We start from the raw sequence: 15,165 nt of genomic DNA on the forward strand, positions 1-15,165 counted from the left end.
TGTGATTAAGAAAGACACCCCCAATGCAGCTGTTACAAATCCCACTGCAATAGCAGGGAGGGGTAACCCACATTTTCCCGTACCTGCCACTTCTTGGAGCCTCCTGCGCGCCGCTGGAAACGTGGAGTCGTCAGAAATCCTTCTCTTCTGCAAAGAGATAATAGGCGGAATTTGACATCGTTACCGCATAAACCCGAAGCACTATTTTTGATATGGGAATTATAATAAAACCTCCCCCAGAGGCTGGCTTTCATTTGCCAGATTCTCAGTGAGAGACTGCTTCTGACAGAAACCAGAACCGATCTATCTGCATCCCATGAGCCAGGATCCTGATACTGCATATAATACCAGGAAAAAACCCACGACCAAACAAAAAACTGCCAAGCAGACCTGATAAAAAGCGTACACACAAGCCTTTTTCAGCCACAGTTTGTTCCCTCTCTTCCAAGCCAGCCAGTACAAAATTATTCAGCATTTGCATTGTGGTAGCAACTATTGATCCTCCTAAGCACCTGGGACTTCCCTTACGCTGGGGCTGAACACACAGAGAAAGCTCAGGAAGTTTAGACACCGATCAGTCTCACAAACAATTAGCTCTACCAAATCCACACAGAGCAATCTCAACATTCCCCTGCATTACTGAACTTATATTATGCACAAGTGTGGAGCAAGAATATCTGGATACTTATGATAAAACCTACTGCATTTGTATATATTTTGGTATAATCAAAGAATGGTAGGACTACTCTGATGCAACCACAACAGGAAACATTTATCTTAGTACTTATTTTAGGTAACATTTCTAAATATGCAAACATATATTGTTACATCAGTTTGTATCCAGCATATATACACACACACACACACACACTTCCTAATGTGCACCCAACAGATCTGAGAAGGGTATGGGCTGCTTGCAGGGTTAGTGCTTTTAAACACTTGTCACAATGGATCTGATTTGGATTTCGATGAGCTGAACAGTAAGGGGGCTCCTGCAGATCTAGATGGGAAGAAACTGCACCTAGAAAAGTCACCACTGTACACCTGAAGGCTCTGTTCTTGATCCAGAGGATTAGAGTGGAAGGCAGACAACACGGAAGGCCCCAAAAGAAACAGACCAGACCCAAAATTACAAGAAAGTGAGATCAATATTACATGGCAATACGGGAAGAGAGAGCGTACATGTCTGCTCGAAAATACACCGCCTGTCTGCCCTGTCCTTCGACAGAGCCCATTTTGTGATGGCCAGTGTATTAGCAGGTACCAAACAGCTACATCAGATCCACTTTTGCTGGAGAAAAATGTCTTCTCTCCACAATTCAAAATCTTTTGGGATACAGAACAAGGAATGTCTGGTTCTTTCCCCACAACATTTTTTGGACAAGATATCCCAGAGAAATCTTTTTCTATGTCAACTTAGCTTGCCTGAGCTATTGCCCACCAGTCACTTTTCACAAGAAGTATGTAGGCAACTTATTTTTGTTGCAAAACCAAAGCAGTTGTCTCTCTTTCATTCTTTGAAAGACAGAAAAAAATAAAAATGAAAAAAACACAGGTGAACCGCAAATCATCCTGGCAATCACGAAGCTCTCCATAAACGAGCCAACATCAGATCATCTCGATGGCTGTACCTACTCAATAACAGAAGTGAATTGTTAAAATCTGTAGGAACTGCTACTTGCTGCTGTAATAGGCCACTGATCGCCACAGTTGTTATTGTTAGCTGTGATTTTCAGGTCCCAGAGAGCTTCCTCACAGCTTATTGCTTACAGAGCAAACAGACATATCCATTTTAGCTGTAGGTAGATTAAAGGGAAGAGAAAAATTCTCTTCTGCCTCCGCTTAGAGATGACTTCTAATATTCTGTGGCTTTTACAAGTACCTTCATTATAATGAAACACTCACTTCTAAGTAGGTACAGGTAGATGCTAATTACTCGAGCAATCCTTTGCAGCAAATAAGCTGACCGGCAGACTTCAGTAGTTCTGAAAATGGTTCATCACAGAAATTCCCCTATCTCAAGAGGCAAGTAGCCCCAGGTTTCTCAGCTAAGATTGGCAGCGACGGAGGAGCTGAAAGCCATCTGAGGGACAGGCAAGTGTCCAGGCCCCAGGCTAGCTTTCAGCAAGTGGATCTCCACAGAGGTGGGGAGATGGAGAAAAGCTGCAAGGCTGCCTCACCTCAATAACTTGGCTCCTGCAAGCACTTCATTGCTCCTCAGAGCTTCCTCTTGAGAAGGGGTGGGAGGAAAAACCTGCAACCAGTTACCTGGTGGTTGTTGGTGTCTTTTGCACAGACCCCAGAGACTCAGGACCTGGCGTGAGGGCAGCTGAGCACAGAGGGAGGTGAGTTTGCAGCACAGGTAGGTTCTTGCCCTTTGATCAGGCCTCTGCTGGCTGCCTGTTTGGGCAACACCTGCTGTCGCACTGCACAAATAAATAAGTAACTCGTCACAGCTTGCCAAAAGCGATGACATAATTGCACGCTAATTCAACCGGGACTCGAATATTACATTAACATTCATGTAAATATTGCAAGTTTTCTGGCACCCTTCAGTCCTTCTGTTTGACCTATATCTTTCATATGGGACTCCAGAACAGGCACTGCAAGAGCTCCCGAGCAACCTTACATGTTGCCAGACTTTAAGATTGTATTTTGGTGCAAATTTCAGAAAAAAAAAAAAAAAAAAAAAAAAAAAAAAAAAAAAGACTGTTTCTTCTGGTAGCAATTACTTAAGATGGGGGTAGAAGTACATGGGCAAAATAAATTACTTCATGAAAAGCTCATTATTTTGACAACTTTGACTAAATCCTCAAAGATTAAAGAAAACACCTACTGGATTACAAATGAAAGACAGCCTGGAATATATTATGTAGAATAACATGACAGTCACTTTAAGGAAACTTTAAATAAGAGAGCTGCAATCTTTCATATATATGTGTGTGTGTGTGTGTGTGTATTTATTTATTCAAGGATCTCCTTCTCCTTTCAAACTTCACAACACATTACCCTATTGCAATGTACTTCTGACTGTCACAGACAACTTGCACTAAAAACAAACAAACAATAAACTTGTACTACTTCTTTCTGTGTATCAATTACTATCAGAAGCATTTCTTTAATCCTTTATTCAGGCTTATAGCTTAATGCTATAACTAGGTCCAAGAGACTAAATAAGAAGAAAAAAAGGAGAAAGGAAACACAGAAGAAAGCTAGTTTATAAGCAAATTATAAGCAAATTTTAATCACTCAAATAGCTCTTTGGGAGATGAAGGAGCCAAATTTTAACTTTGGAAATGTTTGTATTATGACAGCATCGTTTACCTGCCTTACCAAAGTAATTTGCAGATCAATACCCTTGATGATTGCAAGTGGAGGTGCTTTTGCTACCTATACCTCAAGCCTGACACAACCTATTTGTGGGCTAGCATTCTTAGAAGACTATTTTAGACATGCGTGCAGAAACCGCAGGTTAGGCAGACAAATTGCTACCAACAGCTGGTTTACACAGAGTGCGCTAAAAACGCTTCTGCGGCTACTTTGTGTGATTTTGGAGTTCTAAAATAAAGTAATTACACGAAAAGGTAGGTTTGACTACAAAATTTAAGAACCCTACCTATTATCAGCACTTTATTTCAGTAGTTTGGTATGTGTCAAATCAAAACACACGGTAGTTTTCCATAACTTATTTCCATCACTATTTCTGTAATTCCTGCCCTCTCCTGGGACTGGTCAGCTTGATGATACCTGCTCACCACTTGTGCGAGGTATTTGGGGGAAAGAAAGTCAAGCGGCAAAACACGCTTCAGAACTTACAAAGCCAAGCTTCACAATTTTTTCTCCTTTCCCACCTGCAAAGCTTCACTTTACATAAAAACGTTTTTATTTCAAATAGCTTCTTACTGGCTCATTAAAGTCCCCCAACTTTTTCTAAACTTTATGTTGAAAATGCATTTGCCTTGTGCTTGACTTTATGTGAACATGTTTGAACTACAGAAGAGCATTGTGCTAGTCCAGGTTTTGTAACAACAAAGCAAAAAAGCCCTCTTATGTCTCAGTCACTTTAATTTTGCCCAAACTGGAACGGGACCTTCAGCTTTCAATTCCCCCCTCTACGCTGACACTCCTCAAATCTCAGAAAGCTGAGAAGACAACGGAGGCTACTACGGAGAGACAGCAAAAAACTGTGGGTCCTCCTGCATCCAAACAACAAAATACAAATACAGAGACCAGGCCAGCTAGTACTGCTGGTTGCAATGGAGTTCCTTCATTTTTAAGGATGCTGACAAAAACTATAATTATCAAAACTAACTTCCACAATACCAGGTGGAAGCGTTCGTGATGTTATCTATGCATCCCTACCCTTCTTCAATAAAGGCTTTGAGTGTATTTCGTAATTTTAACTTTCCTGCAGATATAATACTATACAAATATCAACTCAAAACCATTTAAATAACATTTATTCCAATCATACTAGTGGTTTTGAATCAAATTCTAGCAAAAACAAAAGGCAACAGAATTGCAACTGTGTAAAACCAAGAGCAAGAGAGCACTAGAGAAAGGAAAGGAGGAAACAACTGCACAAAGATAATAGCAGATACCAGCACTTCGATTTCAGACTGAACTTCAGGGACATGTAAAATTTATGTGTACTCACTATAGGGTAGATTTGCTTAGCAAAGCAGCATGAGAATATTTTAAATGTTCAATAAACAATGTACCCTTTGAAAAGCGGAGGTCACTAAGAGCGTACCTGTATTCAACACATTTTTAGCCCAAAAAGGTTAGTACAATGGAGACAATTACTTCAGCTTTCACTCTATAAGCATCATCCCTTATTGTCCTAAAAAGTCTTCTTTTCCTCCTATCAGGAAAGAAGCAATTCATAAAATGATTTGCTGGTTCTAAAATCTGAACAAGAAGAAAAAGTATTTGGAGGCTTGTCTGCTGTTAAGTATTCAACACTTTCTGATTAAGGTTCTGTGGGAGAATGAATTAATCACACTTCCAGAAGATCAGTGTTTTGTTTTGTTTTGTTTTTTAATAAAAAAAGGAAGTCTGTACTACAACCTCTGCTTCGTGGATGTCTTTTCCAAATGGGCTATCAGCTGCCAGGTACTCAGCCGATAAGTGAATGAATGGAATTTTTTCCATATTCACTATGACAATATAGCAACACAGAAAAACTAAAGTAAAAAAAAAAAAGAAAATCAAAGCTAAAGCTGTAACATAATACATAATTTTAATGTTTAGAACAGATCTTTTGTAGCTTTTCAACTTTATTACTCAAACACTCCCTTCGATTTCCTATAATTTTTTATTATTATTTTTTTTACACAAAATGCCTTATCACTGTTTATAGGTGATCATCTAAATAATGTTCAGATATCTCATGAATATAAGTCTACAAAACACCCAGGTGCTATTTCACATTGTTCCACACCAAGCAGTTTTCAATGCTGTTTTTTTTCTCTCTCCCTTACCTTGAGAAATGCATGGATTCTTCCAAAAAATGAAGGCAAAGAGAAGACATGAAACTGACTCTTTAACGCATAAAGAACAGAGTTTCACACTACCACAATGCAGTATAATAACCTTATTCTTCAGTAACACACACAAGCTTTTCAAGCTTTCAAAAGAGTTCAACAAGTTATGCCAGGTACTGAGACAGGTGACAGACCCTGGAGTTTTCTGGCTCTCAGAGGAAGTAAATACAAAAAACCACTTTGTCCACAGAGCAGAAGTTTTCAGTACCAAAGCATCCAAGCATCCTCAGCCAGTCTGCCCATTCAAAACAGCCAACTGATAATGGTCCTGTACATACCCACACGCCCTGTGAACAGCATGCACTGCCCAGGGGAAGTCACAGCAACGATGCAAAAGGCAAAGACAACTCTTAAACCTGAGAAGTATTTCCAAATCACTGCCTTTTTCTTTGTCTGGTTTGGTTTTGTTTTCTCTGAAATAAATTAACAGTAGATGGAGAAGGAGGAGAAGAAAAAGTAAGTTTAATCTCAGTATGCATGATAAAAACAGCTCTTCTCTAACCTGTGCAGCAAAGTTTTCCAGCTTCCCAGAGAGAAGTCTTGGTAAAGCTTACCTGGCCGTTGTGAGTAAAGGCTTCTGTGCTGAAAAAAAACAAGGAACTTCATTTCAAGGAGTCACGGAGACACTTCCTGGGTTGTGTAAGCTACAGCAGCAGCCTCCCTGAGGGAGCTGCGCAAGATTGCTGAAGCAGGGAATTTGAACCAAGTTATTCTCAAAACAGAAGAGAAATAACAAAAACAAAACTTTGCTGTGCTGGACTGTATGAAATTCAGAAGCTGAACCTTGCAGTGGTTCAACTATTAAAAAAACTATTAAAATTCACAGGTGGAATTTTCCTATTTTTTGTAACAACAAAACAAAACCACTCATGTCCAAACAAAACCCCAAGAGCTATAAAGAAAGGATTTCCTCAAGCTTTACAAGTTACGTAAGGACATCTCTGACTTAGGAACACAGGTAAAAAGCTGTTGTGCTTCTGAACATCTTTATCTCACTGATCATGCATTACTACTCCCTTATCACACACACCCCTTCAAAACTATCTTCTCTCTCACGTCCAATTGCACAGACATATACATACGGAGAATGTCATTGGACTGGTTAGGGTGATACTTCATATTGCCTTAAAAACATGCTCACTTAATGGCAAAACAACCATGACAGACTGCAGGAAATTTGGACATTCCTGAATCCTCCTGAACTGCATTCCCAGTTTCACCTGGGACCAAGAACTGTGACACCCAATTGGCAAATGGATCTGCAGCAATAATTTGAGCCTCGGGCTTCAGAAGCAGAGGGAAGGCAGGCTTCCTCTCACGTTTCCCTCTGATGTTTAACTGAAGAAATGCAGAAACACCTTTTTCTCATCCTCACTTACAGTGTCTGATATCTAACCCTCGGAGAAGAAATGTGAAGTTTTGTTTTCAGATACAGGATCAACAGCCTCGAGCAGCAATGCAGTTTTCCCTGCAGTGTTACCACCCCAATTTGTTGTGCTTGGCTCCCACTCCTGGCCTGTCACCGGGTCACTGCCCTCTTCCCTACCTGCAGTATTTGGTGACCCTCTCTTCCATCCATATCCTCATCTACTTACAGTGCAGTTAGGTTTCACAGGTCCTAGACACCAACTGGACACTGGTAAGAAAATACTGGAACATCCTAGTTTTACAGCTCCCATTACAAATCTACAGATACACCAGGGTGTGTGGATTAAAAATCACCTTCTGCTCCCCAGAATAGGACTGGAGGAAAGAAATGAGGTAACTGCACTCCTCCTCACAGTTACTAGGGGTCCAGCCTGCTTACTGAAAGAAGCCATCCTGCCCACCTGCTACCTCTGGCCACTTGAGCCACGGAGCAACCCGTTAGGGAAGTCGACTGATGAACTTCTAGAGGTTTAAAGCAGCTCTGGGGGAAGACAGGGTCAGGTTAGTTTAAATCCATCCACAACGCCTCTTTCAGAAGCAGTGTTAGCTTTTGTCAGATTAAATGTATGTGCAGCAGCAGCTTTGAGACATTAAGTCTGAGCCTTCCTCGGAAAAATGGAGCAGAAAACCCACTAAGTGCTTCAGCTACTCAAGCCCCCCCAGCTCGCCTCAGAGCTAAAACAAGAAAAAGCAACCCAGAGATCAGGGCTCCTGGCCTGCAGAAGAAAACTGTGAAGAATTCAGGGCTGTCTGGGATTTGGCCTGTGATCTGTCCCCTCTGATGTGGCGCAGCACCCGCTGGGGACTGAGCTTTCTCTGCAGGACTGCTCGCTGCAAGAGGTCTCCAAAGGAGGCAAGTCAGAGAACCACCCGAGGGCAGGGCTAAGTCCCCAGCTGTAAACGTTGCTCTTTTCCTCCTGCAGCATCATTATGAAAACAATTTACTTTATTCTGCCAATGATGAGTAACAAACTACAGTTCCTTTTCATCAGCTAAAATCTGGCCACAAGGGAGTTACTCGTACGTTTACTTGCTTATTCAAGATGTTCAGCTTCCTCTGAAGCACTGGCAAGAGCACGTACTGTAGAACAGCCGCGTGTCCCAGGCAATCCCACACAAATCAGGACATACCAGGTTTTGGGTCAAAATTCAGAATTCACACCAAACTGCAGAGGTAGGTTTAAATACCTGACACCTTTACAGGACATGAGTTTCCATCTGCTGTTGGAGACTAATGATTTATTGGCAAGCACCACGGAAATGGAGTAAAATGGCTTCAAAATTCACGAAATCATTGATTTATCATATCAAAACACCTAAAGCAAACAGCATCAGTGGTTAAACAGCAATCCTGGCGTTTTTGCTGCTGAAAAGTAATGCAACCACGCTTCTGAAAAGAGATGACTGGACGAAAGTTAATAGTGCTTTTCACAGATAGCACAGGCAGAGGTTACTAATAATCATTAGATTATTACACTGCCACTCATTAACCTTCACTATTTTTTAAACTAGCTGTGCATAGGTAGGAGTCAGCACGCTTCCATTAAATATGTGAAGAAACGACACACACCAGTGACTACAAAAAAGTTTGTGCGGGACAGAACACGCTAACCACAGGTGCTCTGTTGCCAAATTCAGTCAGTAACAACTCATTTGGCTCATGGTGACCAGCTCCAGAGTGTGAAAAGGCAACTCTGACTTCAGGACAGCTGACAACGGTGCAGTGGCTTGTCGTGTGTTACTACCTCCACTCTCACAGCTTACAGAGCATCCATCATACCTGCTCCTACCTCAGTACAGTCCTTCCCATGACGTTAGCAATGCAAAGGTCATTTTGACCATTAGCTATAAAGCAGGTGTTGGTCCATGCCCACGTTACCTCTTTCCGTACATTCAAAAGCATGGGTGCAGATCCTTCAAGTATTAATGCTTCAGATTTCACATTAAATTACGTGTGAGCATGTCAGCAGCAGGATTAATAGAAGCTTTGCCTGTAGAACATTCTCATGAGCATTACTGGGATTTTAACTCCTGCCAAGCCTAAAATGAGCTTTTTCCTATGCCAAATAAATGTAGCAGAGGGAGTCATTACTACACTTGATGATTAACTTTTAAGAATCTTGTTTGCACCATCATTAAGGACTTTATAAAAAGAAAACATACACTGACAGTCACACACTGAAGAGGTTCTGCCTCAAAGTTTGCTGAGGAAACTGATAATTACTGCGAATTTCCAGCCCTTGAATGCTAACAAAGGCTACAAACTTTGATGTTTTTGATATTACAGAAAAGCAGAACTGTAAAATTATACGAACACAGTAGTCAGAAGCAAGACAAAATATACGTGCTTCCTTAAGGCTTAACAGTAAAACACCACGACTTTCTCAGCAAAGCTGACCTCTGAGCACAACAGCAGCTATTCATATCTAATCTCATATCAGAAACCGATACCCCAGAACCTTCACAGCTTACAGATTTCAAATGTCACCCTCAAAAATGAGGTTATGCTCAGTTGTATGCAAAAATGAATTACAGCCTAGGGAGATCTGACAGAGAACTTGATGGCAACTAACATTTTTAATTGTGAAATGCATTCAGTAGAGGTGCTCATGTTAACAGCTGTTTCCCTGCGTTCCTTGATAACTGTGAGTCTGGAAGCTGTAAGTGTCTGCTGCGGTTTCAAAACCGATGGGCTCAGCACCACCATGCCACTCTCACTCTCCCTACACAACAGAACGGGGTGGGGGGGGGTGGGGAGTGGAGGGGGAATGTGATATTACAAAGAAGCTCATGGGTTGAAATAAGGACAGCGAGATCGCTCACCAATCACTGTCACTGACAAAACAGACTCAACACAAGACATTAATGTAATTTGTTCCCTATTGATAACAAACAGACTGTAACAGTGAGAAGCTAAAAGAGAACTAAAAACACCTTCCCCACATCCACCCTCTTCTACCTTCTCTCACCAAACAACACAGGGGAACAGGGAATCGGGGCTGCGGTCAGTCCTGGTCCCTTCGTCTCCGCCGCTCCCTCACAGTCCCTCCCTGCCCCTGCTCACCGTGGGGTCCCTCCCATGGATGCCGTCCTTCCCCAACTGAGCCTGCGGGGGCTGCCCACAGGCAGCAGCTCTCCAAGCACTGCTCCCACACGGCTCCGTCCCACGGGGTCCATCCATCCATCCCCCAGGAGCAAACTGCTCCAGCACGGGTCCCCCACGGGTGGGCGGCAGCTCCCCCAGACCCCCTGCTCCTGCGTGGGCACCTCTCCATGGGCTGCAGCTCCGGCCCGGGGCCTGCTCCTGGGAGGGCTCTCCATGGGCCACAGCCTCCTCCAGGCCACATTCAAAACCTTGCCACGTAAACCCAATACCACATCACACCACCAGAAGGAATGGAAACAAAAAAAAAGAGAATGGCCTAGAGACAGCCAGGTCCTTGCTAAATGTCTCAGGACAGATAAAGAAAGAACTTAAGAATGTATCGCCATCATCTACATGGCAATTGCCATTCTGAAACTCAAAATATCCTTCTCTTCCAAAGCACAATTGATAGAGCAAGAAACAAACCTCATTTCCCATACTGCCTGAAAAAATAAATGGGCTATTTCTACAATTCTCTTCTTTTTTTTGTTCCACACTAATTCAAATCAGTTAAACTTTTAAGTTCCAAGTTCTCTGTGGACACATTCATTTCCTGAATTTCAGGTGTCATGTGGGTGATTTCATGAAATAGTTTAATCAGATTTTTTCTGTGTGTTAAAATAAGTGCAGGTTTTATATTGCAAACAAAATGTTTCTTGCTAAGTATTAGTTTCCTTTTCATTTTCTCCTTCCCCTATTTTTTTTTTCTGATTGGTATTGCTAGCTTTAAGCTACTGGAAAATTACATAGCATCAAATCAAACACTGTCCGAGTACTAAATTGTGACTTTAATTTTATTTATTTGTGACTAAGGGAACCTAGTCTTACATTCTTCTTTCTAGCCGAATATTTAGGCTTAAAGAAGGTGTTTTTTTGTTGTTGGTGGGTTTTTTTTGTGTTTTTTTTTTTTTGTGTGTGTGTGTGTGTTTTTTGTTTTTTTTAATAGATCAATTTTCATTCAATTTTCCAAGAGTATGAGCTTGCACTGAGAAATTAAGCCTACTGACAGTCAGCTTGTTTTTCTTATGTAGCTTTGGCATCTCTCTTAGAAGTTGTCCACAGTATCCAGAGGTATATAGACCACAAGCTGAATATCTGTATTGCAGATTAACAACCATTCATTAGATATTTTGCTATTGCTTTTCTACAGGGAAAGTCTAAACAATGCTTTTCATTATTTTTGTTGCTACGAAACCTGTCGTTTGTTGGCCTGGTTGCTCATGGTCCTCACTTACTGAGATAGATTCTAAATAGCAAGTATCATTTAAGCTTCCTTGTTCTTGAAGACTGCAGACATATTTCTGCTAGGTAAAATGCTTATCATCTTTAACAAAAGATTCAACATTCAGTAACACAAGAAACTGTGTAACAGTTTGCGTGCAAGGGTCTGAGAAGTCCACTGAAAAGTTCAGCTGACACTGCATACCTCAAGGCACAACACAATCCGCTCTCTACTGAACCCAGATTTCCATGACTCCCTTTTCACAAAGCCCAAAATTAATTTATTCTGCAGAAAAAAATAAAATAAAAATATATAAATATAGGTACTAGGTACCTATGTTCAAAAAACTCCTCTATCTTTCCAGAATGAGGGGATCCAAGCATTTTACTGTTGGCACCTTTGAGCAAGGGCACTTGCTCAAAAATATCCTATTAGGTTGTAAGTTTTTTAAATTCTAACATGCTTTGAAAGACTGGTAGCACATCCAAAATTTAAGCGACAGCCAACAGTTATGCAATTTCACTACAGTTGACCCCCTCCATTAAGACTTCTAGCAAAACACTGTCACACTGTGGGTCCTCTTGGATGATGTGAAGTGACATCACTCTTCAGCAGAAAAAAGCCCTTGCTCAAGTATCTTTTTGTTAACATGAAACAAGGAATTCAAATATTAATATTTGAGAACACTTCCCAAAATAAACCTTTTGCAAGGCAAGGTCATATACAAGAAGTAAGCTAAAAAGTCAGATATTATCACTGTAGCATACATGAGATGCTTCATATTGTTGATGTATACTTATTTTCACCACGCTACTCCTGATACTGCTGCTTACTACTGCTCAGGATATGCAAACAGGTTGTTTCATTCTGCCTTTTGCAGGATTTTTTTTTTTTTAAGATTTCCTATGGGAACCTTTCCTGTCTGACATTAGCAAGGTTTCACGGGACACTTCCATGAGAAAGTCAAGAGTCTTCCTTAGAAAAGCATGTCCTATACACAACCGGTTTAGATCCTCACAAAGAGCTGACCTGGATTGCCGACTAACAATTTCTCACACCACTCTGTGGGTAATAGGTCTTTCCAACCAAGGCCTGGAACTTTTCTGTGGCATTTATTCACTGCCTAACGCTTAGGTATGTTTCCAGCTCTCACAGGCATATGTTATTAGGATTAACCTCCCTGATATGTGTCAGTGCGGTCATCAGCTCCGTGCCTGAGAAGCAGTGCAAAAGCGTGGCTTCAACTGCTTCACTTCCAAGGAACACAGAAACTGCAAAGAAAGGAGATGGCGACTATGGCTATGCTGCCTAGCAGAGCGCTACACCAGCTCCTGGGGTACACCGAAGTTTCTGGTAAAAAACAGGCTCAGGAAGCCAAGAAAAGTATCACAATGGACCCAAGAAAAGGCCCTTACTGGAAGAATACAAGAGCAACAGTTAAAATACAAAACAATTTACTTACCAGGAAGACTTGAAAAGTCTTCAGCAACCCCAACATAAAAGATGAGAGCACTGTCTCCTGAGACTCACAAGCACTACAATAATGATTTTCCAGCCACTTGCAGAAACTGAGATTTGAACCCCTCTGTGGAAGTCTGCAACACATACAGCTTCTACCACCTTCAGCGTAAGCACCTTATGCTTATGGAACTCATCAAGTAATTTTCTCCTACCTCTAAGCCACCTCATTAAGCTTGCAGGGTGACAAACACATTTAATAAATGTATTATCTTCCTGGCTCTTTAACAGGTTTACTCCTCACTGAGCAAGCAGTGGCAGCACAGCTCACAGGGCACCCAGCCACTCACCTTCTCCACAACTTCACCAGGACAACCCCAGACGCATGTAGAAACCCCCAAAGGATCACCCCAGGAAGAGATTCTGCCATCACATTACAAGAGGGGTATCCTCTGCTTTCTCCTCAGCTAGTCAGTGTAATATGGCTGACAGGAGCAATGCCTCACCAACAGGAGGTGCAGGTGAGGACATGACAGGCTCCACCACCACACAGGGCCTTGCTCCATGACTTTGAGTGCTGGGTGGAGATAAGTTTTAAGAGCAACAAGCACCAGGATCCACTGCCTCACGGTCAGTGAACCCCAGGGCCTGCTCTGGGACACCCCTTGCCACCTACAGTTTTAGAAAGGTTTACAAAATAAATATTTGGACCACCCTCACTGACTGGGCCAAAGGCACCACTAAAAACAGGGCTGGGCCATGTTCTTCATGCAAAAGCCCCATAAAATAAAAATCCTGTTGTGTTCTAGCCTTTGCCCCCAGTAGCTTTGAAATTTAGACAAACAAGATTATGAGATCTTAAAAGTGATCCATTAAAGAGGACAAAGCAAACACTTCAAAGCATTAACTGCATCAATCTGAAAGAAATGGACAAAATACAAATCTCTTTCCTGCAATAAGGAGGCCATCAGCACCACAGAGGAGCATGGGTTTGTTTCTGCTATCAGTCTGCCAAATTTAAATGGAAAACACTGAATAAAAATGCTAAGAGAATACAAAAAAAAAAAAAAAAAAAAAAAAAAAAAAAAAAAGTAACTCAATATTTTGAATTGTAGTCCAAAAGAGAAAGTTTTGTGACATAAACATGAGTGAGCTACCTCTTACAGAAATGGTTTACTGTGAAAATTGTGTCCCTGAGACTGCAGAAGTCTGCAGGGGGATAAGGCAAACCTACAGGCCTGGAAGTCAAGGATCAGTCAAGCCTTGCAGAGAAGACCACAGACAAGATAGGGTTTGGGCAGCATCTAGGGCCTGGAGCACAGACCTCTGCTCAGACTCTCTGCCCATGCAGCAGGTGTTCTTCTTCAACCACAACTTGAGGAAGATTGTGTAAAAATACCTCAATTTTCTACCTGCACAATAAACAACTGCTGATTAGCTGGATTCATGTTCAGCACCGAAGACGACACTGTAATAAAAGAACAGAGTAACCACAGCTTACTTGGGCATATGATGGTCCACACAGCAATGACCACAAGGAAAGGAAAAAAAAAGTTAAATATCCAGATAATTTAATTTTCTTGTTACATGCAGAGAAAGAGGCATTGTGAGGGAGGAAGGAAATAACTCATTCCCAGGCTGTTTTTGCAGCAGTGCTTTGCTGCTTCGGGAGGGATCCACAAGCACCATCAAATGCCGTTCCTCTCGAGCTCCTCCCTGTTTAGGCAAAGGCTGTCACTGCCACCCCAGTTTACCTTAAATGAAATCACATTCCAGCATCCCGGAGACTGCACCACTTCATCCATTCACAGGGAAGTATCAGCTTATGGTTCAGAGCTTTCCTTTACCACCACGAGCTCATGAGATCTTCTCATATCCTTACCCCTACTGCTGCTTTCTGCAGCTTCTCGGAGCAGCGTGAAGCTGCTCCTATTTACAAGTGCTAGTGCTGACAACAGGCTCCGAGCTGCAGGATGAATACGAGAACGCTAGTCTGGTTTTCTTTGCTGCAGGTTAGGAAAGCTCTAGAAACAAGGCAGACTGTAACTCCAGCTGAGGATTATTTATACTTGTGTCTTAGCAGACATTTTATCTTTTTAACATACGGGCCTGGCGCTATTATAAATCAAGTTTCAAGGAAGCTGATAATTTACTCAGTACAGGAAAAAAAACATCACCACCAGCAGCAAAAGATGTTTTCAGATGTTGAGTATTATTTGGTCCAAACTGATGCTGACTGGACATGAGAAGCACCTGGTTTGTGGTATTTCTGCAGATAGTTTTTCCTTTTTTTTTTTTTTTCCTCCCTGTTTGTTAAGGTTCTATGTTTGGCAAAACATAAACACAGAAAGCACAAAAATAAAGTA

The 15,165-nt window shown here is 41.7% G+C and overlaps 1 protein-coding gene across 10 annotated transcripts in view; it reads right to left on the reverse strand.

Annotated features, from left to right (window-relative positions):
- SEMA4D (semaphorin 4D) overlaps positions 1–15,165 on the reverse strand; it is a 96,517-nt gene that overhangs the window by 44,027 nt on the left and 37,325 nt on the right. For all 10 annotated transcript variants that reach the window (XM_084305284.1, XM_084305285.1, XM_084305286.1 and 7 more), the window contains one exon: positions 84–147. The gene's annotated coding sequence lies outside the window, so the exon portion shown is untranslated. The remainder of the gene's footprint in view (positions 1–83; positions 148–15,165) is intronic.

Source organism: Netta rufina, assembly GCF_964035555.1.
Source record: "Netta rufina genome assembly, chromosome: Z".
Taxonomy (NCBI): domain Eukaryota; kingdom Metazoa; phylum Chordata; class Aves; order Anseriformes; family Anatidae; genus Netta; species Netta rufina.